We start from the raw sequence: 17,828 nt of genomic DNA on the forward strand, positions 1-17,828 counted from the left end.
ATGGTCTTAGTTGCCATGTGGCATGCAGGATTTTAGTTCCCAGCCCAAGGATCGAACCCATGTCCCCCGCATTGGCAGGTGGATTCTGAACCACTGTTCCACCAGGGAAGTCCCCCACTGCTCCTTTGTCATCCTACTTTTCATACTCTGGCAAATTTATACACAGTTTCAGAATATTCCAATAAGATGACCAGCCCATGATCTTTAAATACAACGGGTTTCACCCTCTCTTTGCTTGTGGTCCAGGCATATTTATTAAGGAGAGCTCAATCCTCAAATTAATTGAAGGTCAAGGCATTATCACTTATTCACTGGGATGATGACATCAGATCAATTCATTGGTGATATTTTAGTCTTTCTTTGCAAGCAAAGTCTATTAATGCTATGATAGAGCTTGAGACTCAAATCTCTGCTGAATGAGATTTTTGATTTAGTCAGATTTTATTTGAAAGAATACACTTTAAATTGTATAGCATTTTTATGGGTCTCAAAGGACCTCTCACACACCTGTAGAATATAAAAAAAGAAGGAAGTATGTTTCCATGTTGCAAAAGAAAGAAGTTCTGATTCAGAGAAGGTAATTATTATTTACTAATAATTCCAGGAATGAATCTATTCATCAAGACCAGACTCGAGATGTTTTTAGTTTCTGTACTGATTGTCTTCACAAGATTTCCACAACAAGTATTTCAAGAACTTTTTTTTTTTAACGATCTGTAAAGAATAAAGAATAACGCATCAACGGTTGGTGGTCTATGAAAGTGTTAGTCACTCAGTTGTGTCAGACTCTCTGTGACCGCATGGACTGCAGGCCACCAGGCTCCTCTGTCCGTGGAATTCTCCATACAAGAATACTGCAGTGGGTCGCCATTCCCTTCTCCAGGGATCTTCCCTACCCAGGGATGGAACCTGGTCTCCCGTGTTGCAGGCAGATCCTTCACCTATTCTGTCCCTGTCTGAGCCACCAGGTTGGTGGTCTGTACATGGTAGTAAATAGAAGTTGCCTCTCAGCCCTGTGTCTGTCCAGGACTTCTGCCCAATAGGAGAGATAAGCTCAGATCAAAAACCTACCCCAGCAGACTTCACTGGTGGTCCAGTGGTTGAGAGTCTGCCTGTCAATGCAGGAGACAATGCCTGGTCTGGGAAGATCCCATGTGCCACAGAGCAATTAAGCCCATGCGCCACAACTCCTGAGACCAAGCTCAAAGAGAAGAGCTTTGCAACAAGAGAAGCCTGCATGCCCCAACTAGAGAAGGCTTCTGTACCGTAACAAAGACCCAGCAAAGGCAAACAAACAAACAAACAAAAAAGTATCTTTTGGTGATGAATACCAGAGTCACTCAATGGATTAAATCAACTCATATTTCTCCACATCTTTAAATTTACAGCTAGTCTCCTACTATAATAGGAAGTTTATGATTTGAACTTCATTAAATTTTAAATTTTGCAATAAAATTCCAATGGTATAAAGAAACCAAAGAGTACATAGGCTATTGCTTCCAAATAAACTGTCCTGCCATCTGAGCCTTGCTGCTGGACTGCCAAGGAAGCCTCCTCCTGAGGGTGGTTTTCTGACTAAGTGGCAGAAGCACAAGGCCGGTGAGATGGTTTCTTGGATCGGATTGGTATGAGTTGAGGGGTGCCCCAAAGTCTGCACAACCGAAAGTAACTGAAACATGTCCATACATACAAATGAAGGTATTCATTGGGAGGTCTTACACGCTAATTGCGCTTCCCTGGTGGCTCAGGCATGAAGAATCCGCCTGCAATGCAGGAGACACAGGAGATGTGGGTTCGATCCCTGGGTGGGGAAGATCCCCTGAAGGAGGGCTCGGCAACCCACTCCAGCATTCTTGCCTGGAGAATCCCATGGACAGAGGAGCCTGGTGGGCTACAGTCCATGGGGTTGCAAAGAGTCAGATAGGACTGAAGTGACTGAGCATGCAAGCACATTAATTGGGATTTAAAAGACCAAGACAACACTTGTTACTCAATTTGTCCTAGAGCATAAGTGAAAATAGGCACAGGGTTTTACACTTCAAGAAGTGAAAGTTAGAGATGCTGTGCTCTGCCGCTTACCAGATTGTGCCAGGAATGCCAAGGGCAGCATGGCAGGCCTGGAGAGATGAATGGGGGTCGGGACAAATAAGACTGGAGGGACTCAAGGCAGAGTGGTCTGCAGCAACACATTTGGGCCTAGAGACTGTCATACTGAGTCGTGTCCGACTCTGCAGATAAAGAAGGGGAGATACAAAACAGGAACAGACTCCCAGGCTTAGAGAACGAGCTTACGGTTGCCAGCAGGGAAGGATGATGGGAAGAGACAGGGAGTTTGGGATCGACTTGTACACGCTGCTATATTTAAAATGTAAAACCAACAAGGACCTACTGTGTAGCACAGGGAACTCTGCTCGATGTCATGTGGCAGCCTGGATGGGAGTTTGGGGGAGAATGGATACATGGGTATGTATGGCTAAGTCCTTTTGCTGTCTACCTGAAACAATGACAACATTGTTAATCGGCTACACTCCAATATAAAATAACAAGTTAAAAAGAGAGAATTCTGTGTAGTCAGCCTGGGCCAGCCCTGCACTTGACTACGGGGTCACTGAAGAACGTGCCACCTGGTGGATCTGGTGGATATATTCTGCTCCATTCTGGTTTCCTCCCACTTTGTAGGATCCTCTCCAAATGTTGCCTCTCGGCGATCACGACTTTGAGGATCTCCTCTAAGACAGTGCTAACCAGTTATAGGCAGGGTAGGAGAATCGGACTACTCCTATTCACAGTTTTATACCAGGGAACAGTTCTGTCACATGTGTGGGTGCTAAGTCGCTTCAGTCGTGTCCGACTCTGCAACACTATGGATGGTAGCCTGCCAGGCTCCTCTGTCCCTGGGGTTCTCCAGGCAAGAATACTGGAGTGGGTGGCCATGTCCTCCTCCAGGCGATCTTCCTGACCCAGGGACTGAACCTTGTGTCTCTTATGTCTCCTGCACTGACAAGCAGGTTCTTTACTAACTAGTGTCACCTGGGAAGCCCCTTCTGGTATATAGCTCTATCCATTTTTTTTTTTTTTTACAGCTGGATTCTAGTTCTTTAAAGCTTACAGTAATTTAACATTAGATGTGAAGAAGCAAACATTTACATCATGTATCAAGCAAAACAAAAGGATGCTCAACAATCAGCTTAAGATCTAGAACATTTCCAGGTAAAGCAGGGTTGATTTCAACTCTCTGTCAGGAGCACAACTAGCGGTTTCTTCTATGTCTTATCATTGACAGGAACTGGAATAGGAGATTTAGTACATCACAGGAGCATGGGTGCTGGCTGAAGACAACTCAGACAGAGAGCTCCTGCCTGGAAGTGATTGCTCTAACCTGGTGCAAACCTTGTAAGAGGGAACTAGCAGGATGCCATGAACCAGAGATTGAAGAAAAGGGAAAAGACACTTGGGCAGAAAGGCCTGGGTAGAAGAACCGTCAGTGGGGACAAGGTACCACCAGCCCAGCAGGAACCTCCGGAGACAACATGGACCTTATGTGATGGAGATGTGTTCTATGAGGCTAGTGTTCAGGTTGCTGAAGAGGATTCCTTCTCCGACTCTTACATAGAATGCATAATAAGAAGTGAGTTTTCTGAACCTATCACGGACGAAGACTCACTTCTTAAGTCCTTTGTCTGAAAGAAGGACTGGAACAAGAGCTTTCTCAACAGGTTCTTATGGCAAGCGCCCTTCTTGAATGTTCCTCGGAATACATGAAAAAAAAAAAAAGGCAAAACAAGAACTTCCTCAACAGATTGTTGGACAGAATCCACTTCTTGAGTTTTCTGAGTACAAAACAGGCAAGAAGCTTCCTCCCGGAGGAATACCCAGCACTGACTTTCCAGATCCTAGAACTCACAGAACATACTAGAATGAAGCCAAGCACAAATAAAGAATATGATGCTCCAGAAAAATAATTGTCTTCACAATGGATACATAAGAGAGTTCAAGAATAGAGCATTCCTGGGAAAGCATCTCTGGGTTCAGTCTCTGAGATCATGGTTGTACAGAATGTGGGAAAGCCTTCAAGGAGAGAACAAAACTAAAGAGCCATTTTCTGGTTCATATTGAACTGAAGCCATTTACATGTACTCTTGAACGGTGTGGGAAAACGTTTTTCCCAGTCCAATTTGTGTACACATGTCCTGGGGAGAAACCTTTTGTATGTCTGTTTGAAGGCTGTTGCAAGTTTTTCAATCAAATAACATGAAAGTTCACCTCTTAACTCATGCAAAAGCTAAAGTGAGTCAGTGAAAGAAGATGGAAAATAATCCTCCAACACGATAACATCTGTGCTTAGTTGCTCAGTCGTGTTCAACTCTTTGCAAATCCCATGGACTGTAGCCTGCCAGACTTCTCTGTCCATGGGATTCTCTAGGCAAGAGTACTGGAGTGCATTGCCAGGCCCTCCTCCAGGGGATCTTCCAGAATCAGGGACTGAACCTGTGTCTCCTGCACTGCAGATGGATTCTTTACTGTCTGAGGTACCAGGGAAACCCTTAAACAGGATAAGCATATTAACAAAAGAGTGACTGGAGACAAATAGGCCTCATATGCCTCATTGATTATTGTTTCAGGAAATAATTTTAAATCAATATAGCCACCTTATATATATTTTTAAATGTTACTAAGATGCTCCTATAGTCTGTGATAATATTTTAGAACTCTGTGTATATAATTACAGTGTGCTTCTAATAGTAAGGTCAGTAATGAACTTACTTCAAAAGTAGAATCTTTAGTTATTATGAATTGTATTTTTGGATATGGGCATTAATGTCTCATACTATAAAAATGAAATTAACTTTGCTTTTTAAGTTGTAGTTTCCAATTGTTTAGCTTTTTCCTTTTAGGAATATATTTCTTAATACATGTGATAATTCCAGGTGGCACAGTGGGAAAGAATCCGCCTGTCAGTGTAGGAGACTCAGGTTCAAACCCCAGGTTGGGAAGATCCCTTGGAGTAGGAAATGGCAACCCACTCCAGTATTCTTGCTTGGGAAATCCCACAGACAGGAGCCTGGTGGGCTACAGTCATGGTGTTGCAAAGGGTCAGCCATGATAGAGCACACAGACACAATCCTAGAGAATGCAAATTTTGCATCGAATTGTCAATAAATGAATGAGTAGCTGAACTTTAAGTTAAATATGACATTTAATCATTTTACTTTGTATCATTGTATCAAACCATATTGAAATCATATACTAGATGTAAATGGTTATTTGATAGTATCAATCCATTTGAATCCATTTTAGGTATTTTAAAATAAAAGGAAAGAATCCCACCCCAAAAGAACTAAGACAATATGTTCTTTTTCCTCCTTTCCCCCAATAAAGTACTGCTATCCTGGGCTTATCTTCCCTATATATTTCTTTATAGTATATATACTATATATATACACCACTAATCAATACATAGTTTAACTTTGTATGCTTTAAACTTTGCATCAGTGGAATTACAGTGACTACCTTCTTCTGTGACTTGCTTTTTTTCTTTTTCTCCTAACACTATGTTCCAGAAAGTCATCCTTAGAGATGCCTGCTGCTGAGCTTCATCCATTGTCACTGCTCTATGGCATTCTATTGTGTGTGTTTAACGGAAATTATTTCCATGTTGCTTCAGGGGTATTTGGGCTTCCCTGGTGGCTCAGGAGGTAAAGAATCTGCCTGCAATGCAGGAGGCCTGGCTTCCATCCCTGGTTCAGGAAGATCCCTGGAGAAGGAAATGGCTCTCCACTCCAGTATTCTTGCCTGGGAAATCTCATGGACAGAGAGAATCCTGCTGGGCTACAGTTTATGGGGTTGCAAGGAGTTGGACACAACTGAGTGAATAACACACACACACACACACACACACAGAGACATGGGTATTTGGGTTGTTTTCTGGTATTTTGTTATTACAGACTTTGCAGTTGCCATGAACTGTTTTTAAAAGGGATAGTCCCAACTTAGCTTTCTACCAATGAGTACAAGCTCTAGACATTGCTCATGGCGCTGCCTGATTTGTTAAGTTTTGCCAGCCTGATGGGCACAAAAGGCATCTCCCATAGGTCTTCATGTAAAGTTCCTAGATCACTAAGGGAAGTTGAGCAATTCACATATTTATTGGCCAACAGGTTTTCTCTTCCATGGCATGCAGGTTAAACCCTTTGCCCATTTTTCTATTTTTTTTAAATAATAAGCAAGATACTGAAACATCTTAAAATTTGATTAAAAACTAGGTACCCAGAAATAGAACAAAAAAATCCACTTTAACATTAATACAGAATCTTAAAGGATGTCAAATAGCCAAAACTATCTTGAAAAAGAAGAGCAAAATTGATTATTGATGTCAGAATATAGTACAAAGCTACAATAATCAAAACAGTATGGTACTGGCATAAAGACAAACAAAACAATGAAATAGAACAGACAGCCCAGAAATAAATCCTCACATATATAATCCAGCGATTTTCAACAGGGTTGCCAAGACCATTCAGTGGGGGAAATGACAGTTTCTTCAACAACCAATGACGATAAACAACATGAAAAGAATGATATGGATCCCTACCTCGCACTGTACCCAAAAATGAATGCAAAATGGATAAAAGACTTAAACATAAGACCTAAAACTATACCACTCTTAGAAGAAAACATAAGAGTAAAAAATGCCTCATGACATTGGATTTGGCAACAATTTCTTTGATGTGACACCAAAAGTGTTAACAAAAGCAAATGTAGATAAATTGGATTACATCAAAATTTAAAACATCTTAGGTCAAAGGACACCATCCATAGCATGAAAGGCCACCTACAGAAGGAAAAAATATTTGCAAATCATTTATTTGATGATAATGGGTTAATGTCCAGAATGTATTAACAAAATTCCTACAGCTCAACAGCAACAACAGAAAGACCAAATAACCTGATTAAAAAACAAGCAAAGGACTTGAATGGATGTTTTTCCAAAGGTGAAATAAGATGGCCAACAAGCATATGAAAAGATGTTCAAAATCAATAATCATTAGAGCAATGCAAACCAAAACCATAATGAGATATCACCTTACAAGGGCCAAAATAAAAAAAATTAAACAGAGAAAATAATAAACACTGATGAGGATGTGAAGAAACTGGAGCCTTTGTGCACTTTTGTGGAATGTAAATCAGTGTGGCCACCGCGATGCAAAACAGTGCAACAAAAAATTTAGAGTAGAGTTATATGTTATATGATTCAACCATTCCACTTCTGGGTACATAAGGAAGAACTGAAACAGAGACTCCAAGAGGTATTTGTACAGCCATGTACAGAACAGCCATATTCACAAAAGCCAAGGCATGGAAGCAATCCAAGTGTCCATTAATGGATTACTAGATAAACAAAATGTGGTGTCAACACAAAATGGAATATTATTCAACTTTAAAAAGGAAGGAGATTCTGACACAGGATACAATGTGATGAATCTTGAGGATTATTATGCATAGTGCTAGGTGGCATAATATTAGTGACATAGGAGGCATAATTCTAAGAGAAATGTCGGTCACAAAAAGACAAATACTGTACGAGGTCTCTAGAATAGTCAAATACATAGAAACAGACAGTAGAGCAGTGGCTCCCAGGGGCCTGAGGGGAGGGGAAGAGGGATATTGTTACTTAACGCAGACAGAGTTTCAGTTTGGGAAGACGAAATAGTTTTGGAGATGGATGGTGGTGATGGTTGTACAACAGAGTCAAGTATTTAATACCACTGAATTATAGTCAAAAATGGTTAAGATAGTAAACCTGATGTCACGGATATTTTACTACAATTAAAACAAAGCAACACAGCACTGCAAACCCACTATCCCTGCGTGCATGCTCAGTTGCTTCAGTCGTATCCGAATCTTTGCTGCCCCATGGACCACTGGCCCCAGGCTCCTCTGTCCACGGGATTCCCCAGGCAAGAATACTGGAGCAGGTTGCCATGCTCTCCTCCAGGGGCTCTTCCCCACTTCCCCATCCAGGGATCAGACCTGAGTCTCTTGCATCTCCAGCACTGGCGGGCAGGTTCTTTACCACTAGCACCACCCGGGAAGCCTGCAAATCAACTATATTCCAATAAAAATGTAAAAAGAGAGAAACAACACAGACAGGAATTACATCAGGCTTCTTGTCAGAAACTATGCAAACCAGAAGATAATGGAGAGACTTTTTCTTGGTACTTTTCTGGAAATAAACCAGAGAGGGAGTGATCTCCTTTGAGGACATGGAATTGCCATGTTTTTTCCCCACTCTGCTTTGCCTAGCTGTACTGTAAAAGGGAGCAAGGGACTGGCATTTGTTGCAGGGTTCACTCCTTGCAATTTGTTGCGTGGTTTACTCCTTGCAAAGTGCTTTAGAAACCTAACTAACTTTGACCTTTTATATCTTACCCTCTGAAGTCAGTACTTTCTGAAATTTGGCTTCCACTCAAGTTACCAATGAAAAGACTGTGACTTGCAGAGATTAAATAAACTGCCAAATTAGGACAGCTCATATGTAGTGGAGCTTGAGCCTCAAACAAAGATCTAACTTTGACAGACCTCATGTTGGTTTGTTTTTCTTTTTGGCCATCTGGTACAGCACGCAGGATCTTAGTTCCCTGACCAGGGATAGAACCTGTGCCCCCTGCGGGTAGAGCTATAGAGTCTTAACCACTGGACCACCAGGGAAGTCCCTAGAGAGACATCTTTAAGATACTAAAAGATAAAAATTCTATATCCAGTAAAAACATCTTTCAAACTTGAAGGCAAAATAAACAGCCTCCACACCTGATCCCCCGATATACAAATCAAATGCGTTTTCTCTGCAAGGTACTATTCTAGGTTCTGGGTGATGACCGTGAACAAAGCCAACATACATCCTAAAAGAGAGAGGACACAAGCAAACACTCATGTAAATAAAGAGTGGACTAGCTGCTCTTAAGTACTGCGGAGGAAAGAGCAGAGACAGAGACAGTGAGTGCTGAGCTCCAGGATTAGGAAAGGCCTCACGGGAAGAGGGACATCTGAGTGGAGACCTGACTGAGCTCTGCAGATACAGGCACTCAGACCTCTAGAAAGAAGAGAAACCAAGAGCAGAGGCGCAGAATCGGGAGCCAAAGGCAGAGGGCAGGGCTTGGAGGCCCTGGACAGTTCAGAGGCTAGGGAGGAGGACGGAGAAGAGCCAGGGAGGACTGGGGGGTGACACGGAGAGTGTGGGGTCCCAGGAGTCGGGGGAAGAAAGTGTCTCCAGAAGGGGGTTGTGACCATGTGAGGGAAAGACCAGAACTGAGAGTGACTCTGGACTTGGCACGTCTGCTCCGATCGGGGCCCCTCAGTGACTGTGGGGTTAAGAGAGAAAGGGAGACAACCAGTAAAGACTGCTCTGCAGGTGAACTTTTCTCTATTCAGAGATTAATGAGGTGGCCCTGGGGCAAGGGGATTTCGCAAATTCTTGGAGCTACTATATTATGGTTAGCTGATGGGAATGTTCTACCAAGAGGTCACAGCGATGAGCAGGAGGGAGTGAAGGCAGCTGCTGGAGCGAAGTCCCTGAGGAGACAGAGCTGGGCTCCCTGGGGTGGGGGAGAGCTCAGACAGGATCACAGCTGGTGGTCCTCAGTATATTAACTCTTTGTCAGTAATTTGCATTGCTAATCTTTTCTCCCAGTGTATGGTGTCTGTTTCTGAAAGATAGTCTTAATTTTTTTTTTCTTTTTTGGCATAACATGTAGCATATGGTGGGGTCTTAGTTCCCCAACCAGGGATCGAACCTGTGCCCCCTGCACTGGAAGAAGGATTCTTAACCAGTGGAATCCCTGGGAAGTCTCAAGATACTTGAGATCTTTAACTCAAGATACTTTTAATGTCATCAACCTAACCAATCCTCACTTCATCGCTGAGCCCCTGAGCCCTCTAGGGCTGTTAGGATGGAAGCTCCTGATCTAAGGTGTGGGGCACGTGTCCCCAGGGTTAACGTTGGGTCCATGGCTCACCTCAAGCTCTGGATTCTTGCCCCTTCCCAGAGCGACAGAGCCCAGAACAGAGGATGAAGCAGGATGTGCTAAGCTGCAATAGTCATGTCCGACTCTTTGTGACCCTATGGACTGTAGCCCGCCAGGTCCCTCTGTCCATGGGATTTTCCAGGCAAGAATACTGGAGTGGGTCGCCATTTCCTCTTCCAGGGAATTTTCCTGACCCAGGGATTGAATCCATGTCTCCTAAATCTCCTGCATTGGCGGGGGATTCTTTACTACTGCACCACATGGGAAGCAGGATAAATTTTACTTAAGGTTTCACAAAGGAGGCAGAAGAGAGAACTTATTTTGCATTGGAAACTATTCTTTCTAAGAGTTAAAATTCTCACTAGAAACATCTGCTTCTCTTTAAAATTCTTCCAGTTCTCTTGGACATCCTTCTTTTAAAAATTTCCCTTTTAAACATCCCTAGCCCTCATTCTCATCAGAACGGAATCTTTCCTAACTCCAGCCGCTAACTCTCAGGTTTTCCCTCTGCCTTTGCAAGCCCCTTTCTCAGAGCATCTCTGGTCCCCATAGCAACCAGTGCAGCTGGGTTACCAGAGTCAATCATTTGAGTTACTGTACATAGCAACTCTTTCCTTTCATCAGCAATCCTGTGTGGATGCATTTGATCCCATTAGCAAGGTAACCAAATGCAGAGCCCCATGACCACAGGCACACCTGCTCCAAATTCGAACCGTAACCCAGAACTCCAACAACCTAGACACGTAGGCAGCCTGCTCTTGTTCCAAGGCCAAACCCATAGCTGTTTGCCTAACAGAAACTCATCTCTCTCTGGCTAACTGAATGTTAGAACACAAACAGTCCTGTTTCCCTAAGGCAGATGGAGTTCCAGAAACCACCACCTGGGGCCTGTGTCGGGGGTGGGGGGGAAGCGAGAAGGAGAAGGTGGGGACCAGAGCCCTGGGTCTTGGTATCTGCCCTGAGGCCACAAGCAGAACCTCATTCTGGAACCAGCCTCGTGTCATCTGGAAGCTGCTGTAGGTCAGTTTACCCACAGGAAACGTGCTGACGGGATGGGCAGGAAAAAGGCTTCATTCGGTACACTCGGGTCCCGATTCTGCCAAAATCAGATGCCGAGGACACCCTGAGGACCCTGGAAGGAAGTGGAGCTGTTTCTTTCTCCTGTAGGAAGACCCATACCTGAAAGCCCAACCCCATACCAGCCACTGGGCTAGGGCTTTTGCATGCTGCATGCTAAGTCGCTTCAGTTGTGTCCGACTCTTTGTGATGACCCCATGGACTGTAGTCCACCAGGCTCCTCTGTCCATGGGATTCTCCAGGCAAGAATACTGGAGTGGGTTGCCATGCCCTCCTCCAGGGGATCTTCCCGACCCAGGGATGGAACCCACATCTCTTATGTCTCCTGCACTGGCAGGCGGGTTCTCTACCACTAGTGCCACCTGGGAAGTCCAAGATGTACTTTTTTTTTTAACCACTTTATTTTGAACTAATTTTAGATTTAGAGAAAAGTTGCAAAGATAGTACAAAGAGTTTCCTTATAGGCCTTACCAGGCTTTCCCAAATGTTAGCAATGTTTAACCTCTTAAATAATCACCGTACATGCACTCTTTGTTAATGCATGAATTCTCAAATTATTTCGTAGAGTCAGAGCAAACAACACTGTTAAAAGTCTTATCAGCCCCATCTCACAGGTGAGAAAACTAAGGCTCAGAAGAATAAACACTTTATCTAGACACAAAGTCAGCGCCACAGCGGGTCTGTCCCTGTCCCTCAGAGGGTGACTTGCGAGTTGAGGCTATGTCCTAGTCATTATTTTGCCCTACATCCAGCACTCAACACAGAGCTTGGCATGTAAGGAGAGCTAAGTAAACATCTGAGCCTGAGCCTGTGTAAATATCTGACCACCAAGAGCCTCCTCCACTTATGCAGGTAAGAGTCCTGGGGAAGCCTTAGAGGATGGAGAGATGTCAATCTCGTAAGGACATAGGGCATAGGATTTCTTGCCTACAAACCCAGATCTGAGTCTTTGACCTGCTGGCGATGGGACACTACAGAAGTCCTTTAATTTTTCTCAGTTTCCTTATCCATGTATCTCCTTAGGGGAGGTGCACGAATGTCTCCAAACACACTGATATTTGATTTTTAACTTCTTCCCTCTAATGGACACTGTCTTGTGTATATATACTTCAGGGTACAACTGAGGGAGGCGAGCACAGAGAAGTTCAAGTGTCTCATTCCTGCTCCTCAATACTTAACAATCCTGGTGGGCAGGAAGTGAGGAAGAGAGGAGGGACCAAGGTCTGCCAGCTCTTCCCACAAGCCATGTGGTCACCTGCAAAATGACTCATCTCATCTAATTCTCATATTAGCCTTACTATGTTAACAAATTACTTTGATTATTGTTGAAACAGAATTGATTTAATGTTATGTTAATTTCTGCCGTATAGCAGTTGCTTTTATATATATATATATACACACATATATATGTGTGTATATATATATATATACACTCTTTTTAATATTCTTTTCCATTATGGTTTATCCCAGGATACTGAATACAGTCCCCTGTGCTATACAATAGGACCCTGCTGTCCATCCATTCTGTATCTAACAGCTGTATCTGCTAACCCGAACCTCCCATCCCATCCCTCGCTCCACCTGCCTACCCCTTGGCAACCATAGATCTGTTCTCTATGTTCGTGATTCTGTTTCCGTTTCACAGAAAGGTTCATTTGTGTCCTATTTTGCGTGCTAAGTTGCTTCAGTTGTGTCTGACTCTGCTGACTGTAGCCCGCCAGACTCCTCTATCCATGGGATTCTTCAGGCAAGAATACTGGAGTGGGTTGCCATGCCCTCCTCCAGGGGATCTTCCCAACCCAGGGATAGAACCCATATATCTTATGTTTCCTGCATTAGCAGGCGGCTTCTTTACTACTAGCGCCACCTGGGAAGCCTGTCCTATTTTAGGTTCTACATATAACTAATATTATATGGTATCTGTCTTTCTTTTTCTGACTTACTTCACTTACAATGATGGTCTCCAGTTCCACCCATGTTGCTGCAATTTTGTCTACGTTAAGATTATATGTTTTCATATCTACAAAGGAAAACTTCACTCTTTCAGCCTAAATTGGTGGACTTGTTTTTTTCTTCAAGTGAGAATATATGAAAGAACAGAGGGGACAGATTTCCACTTTTAAGTCTACACGGCAGCCTTTCACAATTTGTGGAATCACCTGAGGCAGAATCATGTTTGTGATAAATTCAACAGGTCCGTTCTGTCCCCAGAATACGTAGACACAAAGCCTTGGAATCAACATTTTAACCAGCTCTCTGGGTGATTCTTCAACGCAGTAAACTCTGAGAACTGATGAGGCACCGAAACCAGTACTGAAGAGCCTGATATACAGGAGACAGGTTACTCAATTATCACACCAACTAACTGCAAGAAATGAGTGCTTCAAAAAGATGCACAAACCTGTTCATTTTCTTCATAGAGGAGAAATGGGACATAAGGACACCGAGTCCCCATCCTTCTCTCATTATCCATTTCCTTGCAAACTTTTTCTTTAGGAGTAACTCAAAATACTTCCTGGTGGCTCAGGAATAAAGAATCTGCCTGCAATACAGGAGCCACTGGAGATGTGGGTCCGATCCCTGGGTTGGGAAAATCCCCTGGAGTAGGGAATGGCAACCTACTCCAATATTCTTGCCAGGACAATCCCATAGATAGAGGAACCTGGGTGGGCTACAGTCCATAGGGTTGCGAAGAGTCAGACATGACTGAGTTACTGAGCACACAAAATACCACAGGTTAGTCTCTATCAAAATTCACTCTCAACTCAAGAAGCCTGAATTCATGTGCTTTCGCTGTATCAAAGCTGTGATCTCACTGGGGAAGGGCACCAACTTCAAACAAAGCTACGAGTGAATGCAACAGTCTGACTAATAGAGATACAACCACCAGAGAATAAAAATAGCTAACACTGCCTAGACAAGGGTGTCAGCGTCAATCTGGAGATGGCTTCTTGATGCTGAAGCAGCCTTGCCCTGGAGAAGTCCTAGCATCCCCTGCCTGCCCGCATCTGTATAAAGCATCCTGCAACTGTATGCAGCTGCATCAGGTTAGTTATGCATGCAGCTTGGATTGAATAAAAACCCTTTTTCATGCGCTCTTATTATTGCTGGTTTCAATTAGCTAATAGGAGGAAGGAAGCAGCTAGCTTGCTACTAAAAGTGACATGCTTTATTCTTTTTTTTTTTAAGTTTATTTTGGCTGCATTGGGTCTTCATCACAGCGTGAGGGCTCAGGAGCTGTGGTGAGCATGTGCGATCTTAGTTCCTCGACCAGGGATCGAACCCACGTGCCCTGCATTAGGAGCGAGGACTCCTATACACTGGACTACCAGTGAAGGCCCGTGATATGCTTTTGTTTAGGGATTGTGCAGTATATTGGAGGAAGAAGTAGGATGTAAGTGATGAAGTCTTTTAGAATGAAGGTTGAATACAACAGTAGAAGCTAGAATTTCCATGGGGTGAACTCTTCATGTCCTACAGCAAAATGCTAGAATTCTCCTTTTTTTTTTTTTAAGGTTGGGGTTCTGAAGGCAGCTATCAGGCTCTGAAGTCTCGGTTTGTCCAAGATAAACTCGATCATTTTTATGTGAATGGCTTTCAGTCCCCTCCTCGCCTCAGTAATCCCATACACCTTCCTCTGGGCATGATGATTTAACAAAACCCTTCTAGGGAGGGGGCTCATTATAGGAAACATTACCCCATATAGTCTTATCAGTGCAGAGTGCAGGGAGACTCTTATCTCCGCCAGTCAGGATGGTGTCGTGTAATTAACCCAGACAAGAATGACTTTAGCTTCTTAAGCAGTTGTCTGATGCTGTTGGCTTGCCTTGATCAGGACATGAACTAAGACTAAAACTTGTCTTTGTAAGCACAGGTGCAACAAAAAGCCACAGGTGCAATCTAAACCCAACATTTGAAATCACTTTCTTAAATAGGTGATGTATTAAGGGTAATGTGTGTTGAATCTCCCCTTGCTGATTTAGGCTGATAGGCTGATTATTTCCATCTTGTCAATATCAGGTTGTTTTTGGTGTTTTGTTTTAGTTGCAGAATGCGAGATCTTTCAGTTCAGTTCAGTAGCTCAGTCGTGTCTGACTCTTAGCAACCCCATGGACTGCAGCACACCAGGCCTCCCTGTCCATCACCAACTCCCAGAGCTTGCTCAAACTCACGTCTATTGAGTCAGTGATGCCATCCAACCATCTCATCCTCTGTCGTCCCCTTCTCCTCCTGCCTTCAATCTTTCCCAGCATCAGGGTCTTTTCAAATGAGTCTCATTCTTCATATCATGTGGCCAAAGTATTGGAGCTTCAGCTTCAGTATCAGTCCTTCCCATGAATATTCAAGACTGATCTCCTTTAGGATGGACTGGTTGGATCTCCTTGCAGTCCAAGGGACTTTCAAGAGTCTTCTCCAACACCACAGTTCAAAAGTGTCAATTCTTTGGTGTTCAACTTTCTTTATGGTTCAACTCTCACATCCACACATGACTACTGAAAAATCATAGCTTTGAATAGACAGACCTTTGTTGGTAAAGTAACGTCTCTGCTTTTTAATATGCCGTCTAGGTTTGTCATAACTTTCCTTCCAAGTAACAAGCGTCTTTTAATTTCATGACTACAGTCACCATCTGCAGTGGTTTTGGAGCCCCCAAAAATAAAGTCTGTCACTGTTTCCATTGTTTCCCCATCTATTTGACATGAAGTGATGGGACCGGATGCCATGATCTTAGTTTTTTGAATGTTGAGTTTTAAGCCAGCTTTTTCACTCTCCTCTTTCAGTTTCAAGAGGTTCTTTAGTTCCTCTTCACTTTCTGCCATAAGGGTGGTGTCACCTGCATATCTGAGCTTAGTGTGAGGCATGTGGGTTTTAGTTCTCTGACAAAGGATCAAAACTCTGGCTCCTTGTGTCGGAAGTGTGAAATCTTAACCAGTGGACCACCAGGGAAATCCTGTCAATATCTTTTTGAGTCCCAGTAGGACCATCCACTCTTTACCCATTAGTTCAGTTTGGTTTTATTTACATTATGTGATTTTAAAAAATGCATCCTATTTTCCCAAGGCATTCTCACACCTTTATTATTACAGTCTGCTGTTACAAAGTTGTATATGAATGCAAAAAAATCATCCTAACATGAAATTATTCCCTAGTCAACCAACTCTATTGTGATGTAAAATGTATTCCCTACTCAAATATCTTTCCCCATTCAACAGTAGTATCTATGTCTATCATTTATTTTGACATCCTTGTCCATCTTCATTTGCTGAGTGCAAATACCGGGCAATTTGTTGCAAAGTGTATGGTAAATCTTGCCCCCCCCAAGCGAAACCAAAACAAACCAGTAATTCATGGCACCGATGTTGCAGAGCAGATCAAGTCATATTCAAAACCACTTAGCAATGGAGGTCAGCAGATTTAGGAGAGCTAGCGGCTAAAGAAGAGACATTTAACAAGGATGAGGACTTCAAAGAAGATTTAAAGAAGAACGGTCTAAATATTAAAGTATTTAAAGGAGACTTGGAAAAAAAAAACCGATAAAGCTCTTGTAAAAATAATTCTCTTTAGAATCATGCAGTAAAAGTCAACACAGTTAAGGATGGCATTTTGAGTTTTCATACAATTTTGGCATAAAAATACATCTGGGACTTACCTCATTTTAAACATCCTTCATTAAGGTATAATTTACATACAATACAATGAATGTATTTTAACATATAAAAATCCCTGAGTTTTGATACATTTATGCAATCATGAATACTATTACTACTATCAAGATAATAGAATATTTCCAACACTCCTGAAAGTTACTTGACTCACTTTTTATTCACCCTAAGAGCTCACTGTTGCATTTATAAACTAAATTTTCAGAAAGCTTATTTTCATAATTTTTAGTTTCATTTTCAGAAATGTTTCCAACCAAATACCTTTTTGTACTTTTAATTTTGACATTACAAAAAATAGATAGACATTATTTTTTAGGAAAGTTTTAGGTTTACAGAAAATTTAAGAGGAAAGTACAGAAGGTGCCTGCATGCTCTACCCTTATGATTAACATCTTGCATCGGAGGTACATTTGTTACAACTGATGGACCAATATTGATACATTATTATTAACTAAAGTCTGAGCTTTAAATTAGGGTTCACTGTGTGTACAAACTGATGTACAGTTTTTTGTCTTTTATAAATGTATAATGTCACGTATCCACCACTACAGTATCGTACAAAATAGCTTTAATGCTCTAAAATTCCCCTGGGCTTGATCTCTTTGTCCCTCCCCGCTGCCTCTATCTGACTTCCCTGGTGGCTCAGCGGTAAAGAATCCTCCTGCTAATGCAGGAATCGAAGGTTGAATCCCTGGGTAAGGAAGATCCACTGGAGAAGGAAATGGCAACTCTCTCCAGTATGCTTGCCTGGGAAATCCCACGGACAGAGGAGTCTGGTGGGCTACAGTCCATGGGGTTGCAAAAAAGTTGGATATGTCTGAGCAACTACACAACAACAATAGTGGGTCCCCCTCTATCACTGACCTGTTTTTCACTCTGTCTATAGTTTTGCCTTTCATAGAACCTCACAGAGCTGGGATCGCAGTATCAGCTGTATGAATCATTTCTTTCACTTAGCAGTATGAACCATTACATCCAACCCATACTTAAGGGGTGGAAAATTAACCTCCAAGGGGGGAGTATATTTTGAAACCACCATGTACTCCATGCTTCCCTGTCTCTACTA

General features: G+C 42.7%; 1 protein-coding gene and 1 pseudogene across 1 annotated transcript in view; one reads left to right on the forward strand and one right to left on the reverse strand.

Annotated features, from left to right (window-relative positions):
- The window catches only part of SLC35F3 (solute carrier family 35 member F3), a 135,006-nt gene that overhangs the window by 67,406 nt on the left and 49,772 nt on the right, over positions 1-17,828 (reverse strand). The gene's annotated exons all lie outside the window — the stretch shown is intronic.
- On the forward strand, positions 3,418-4,299 carry LOC120865104 (annotated as a pseudogene).

Source organism: Oryx dammah, unplaced genomic scaffold (genome assembly GCF_014754425.2).
Source record: "Oryx dammah isolate SB20612 unplaced genomic scaffold, SCBI_Odam_1.1 HiC_scaffold_6, whole genome shotgun sequence".
NCBI classification, from domain to species: Eukaryota; Metazoa; Chordata; class Mammalia; order Artiodactyla; family Bovidae; genus Oryx; species Oryx dammah.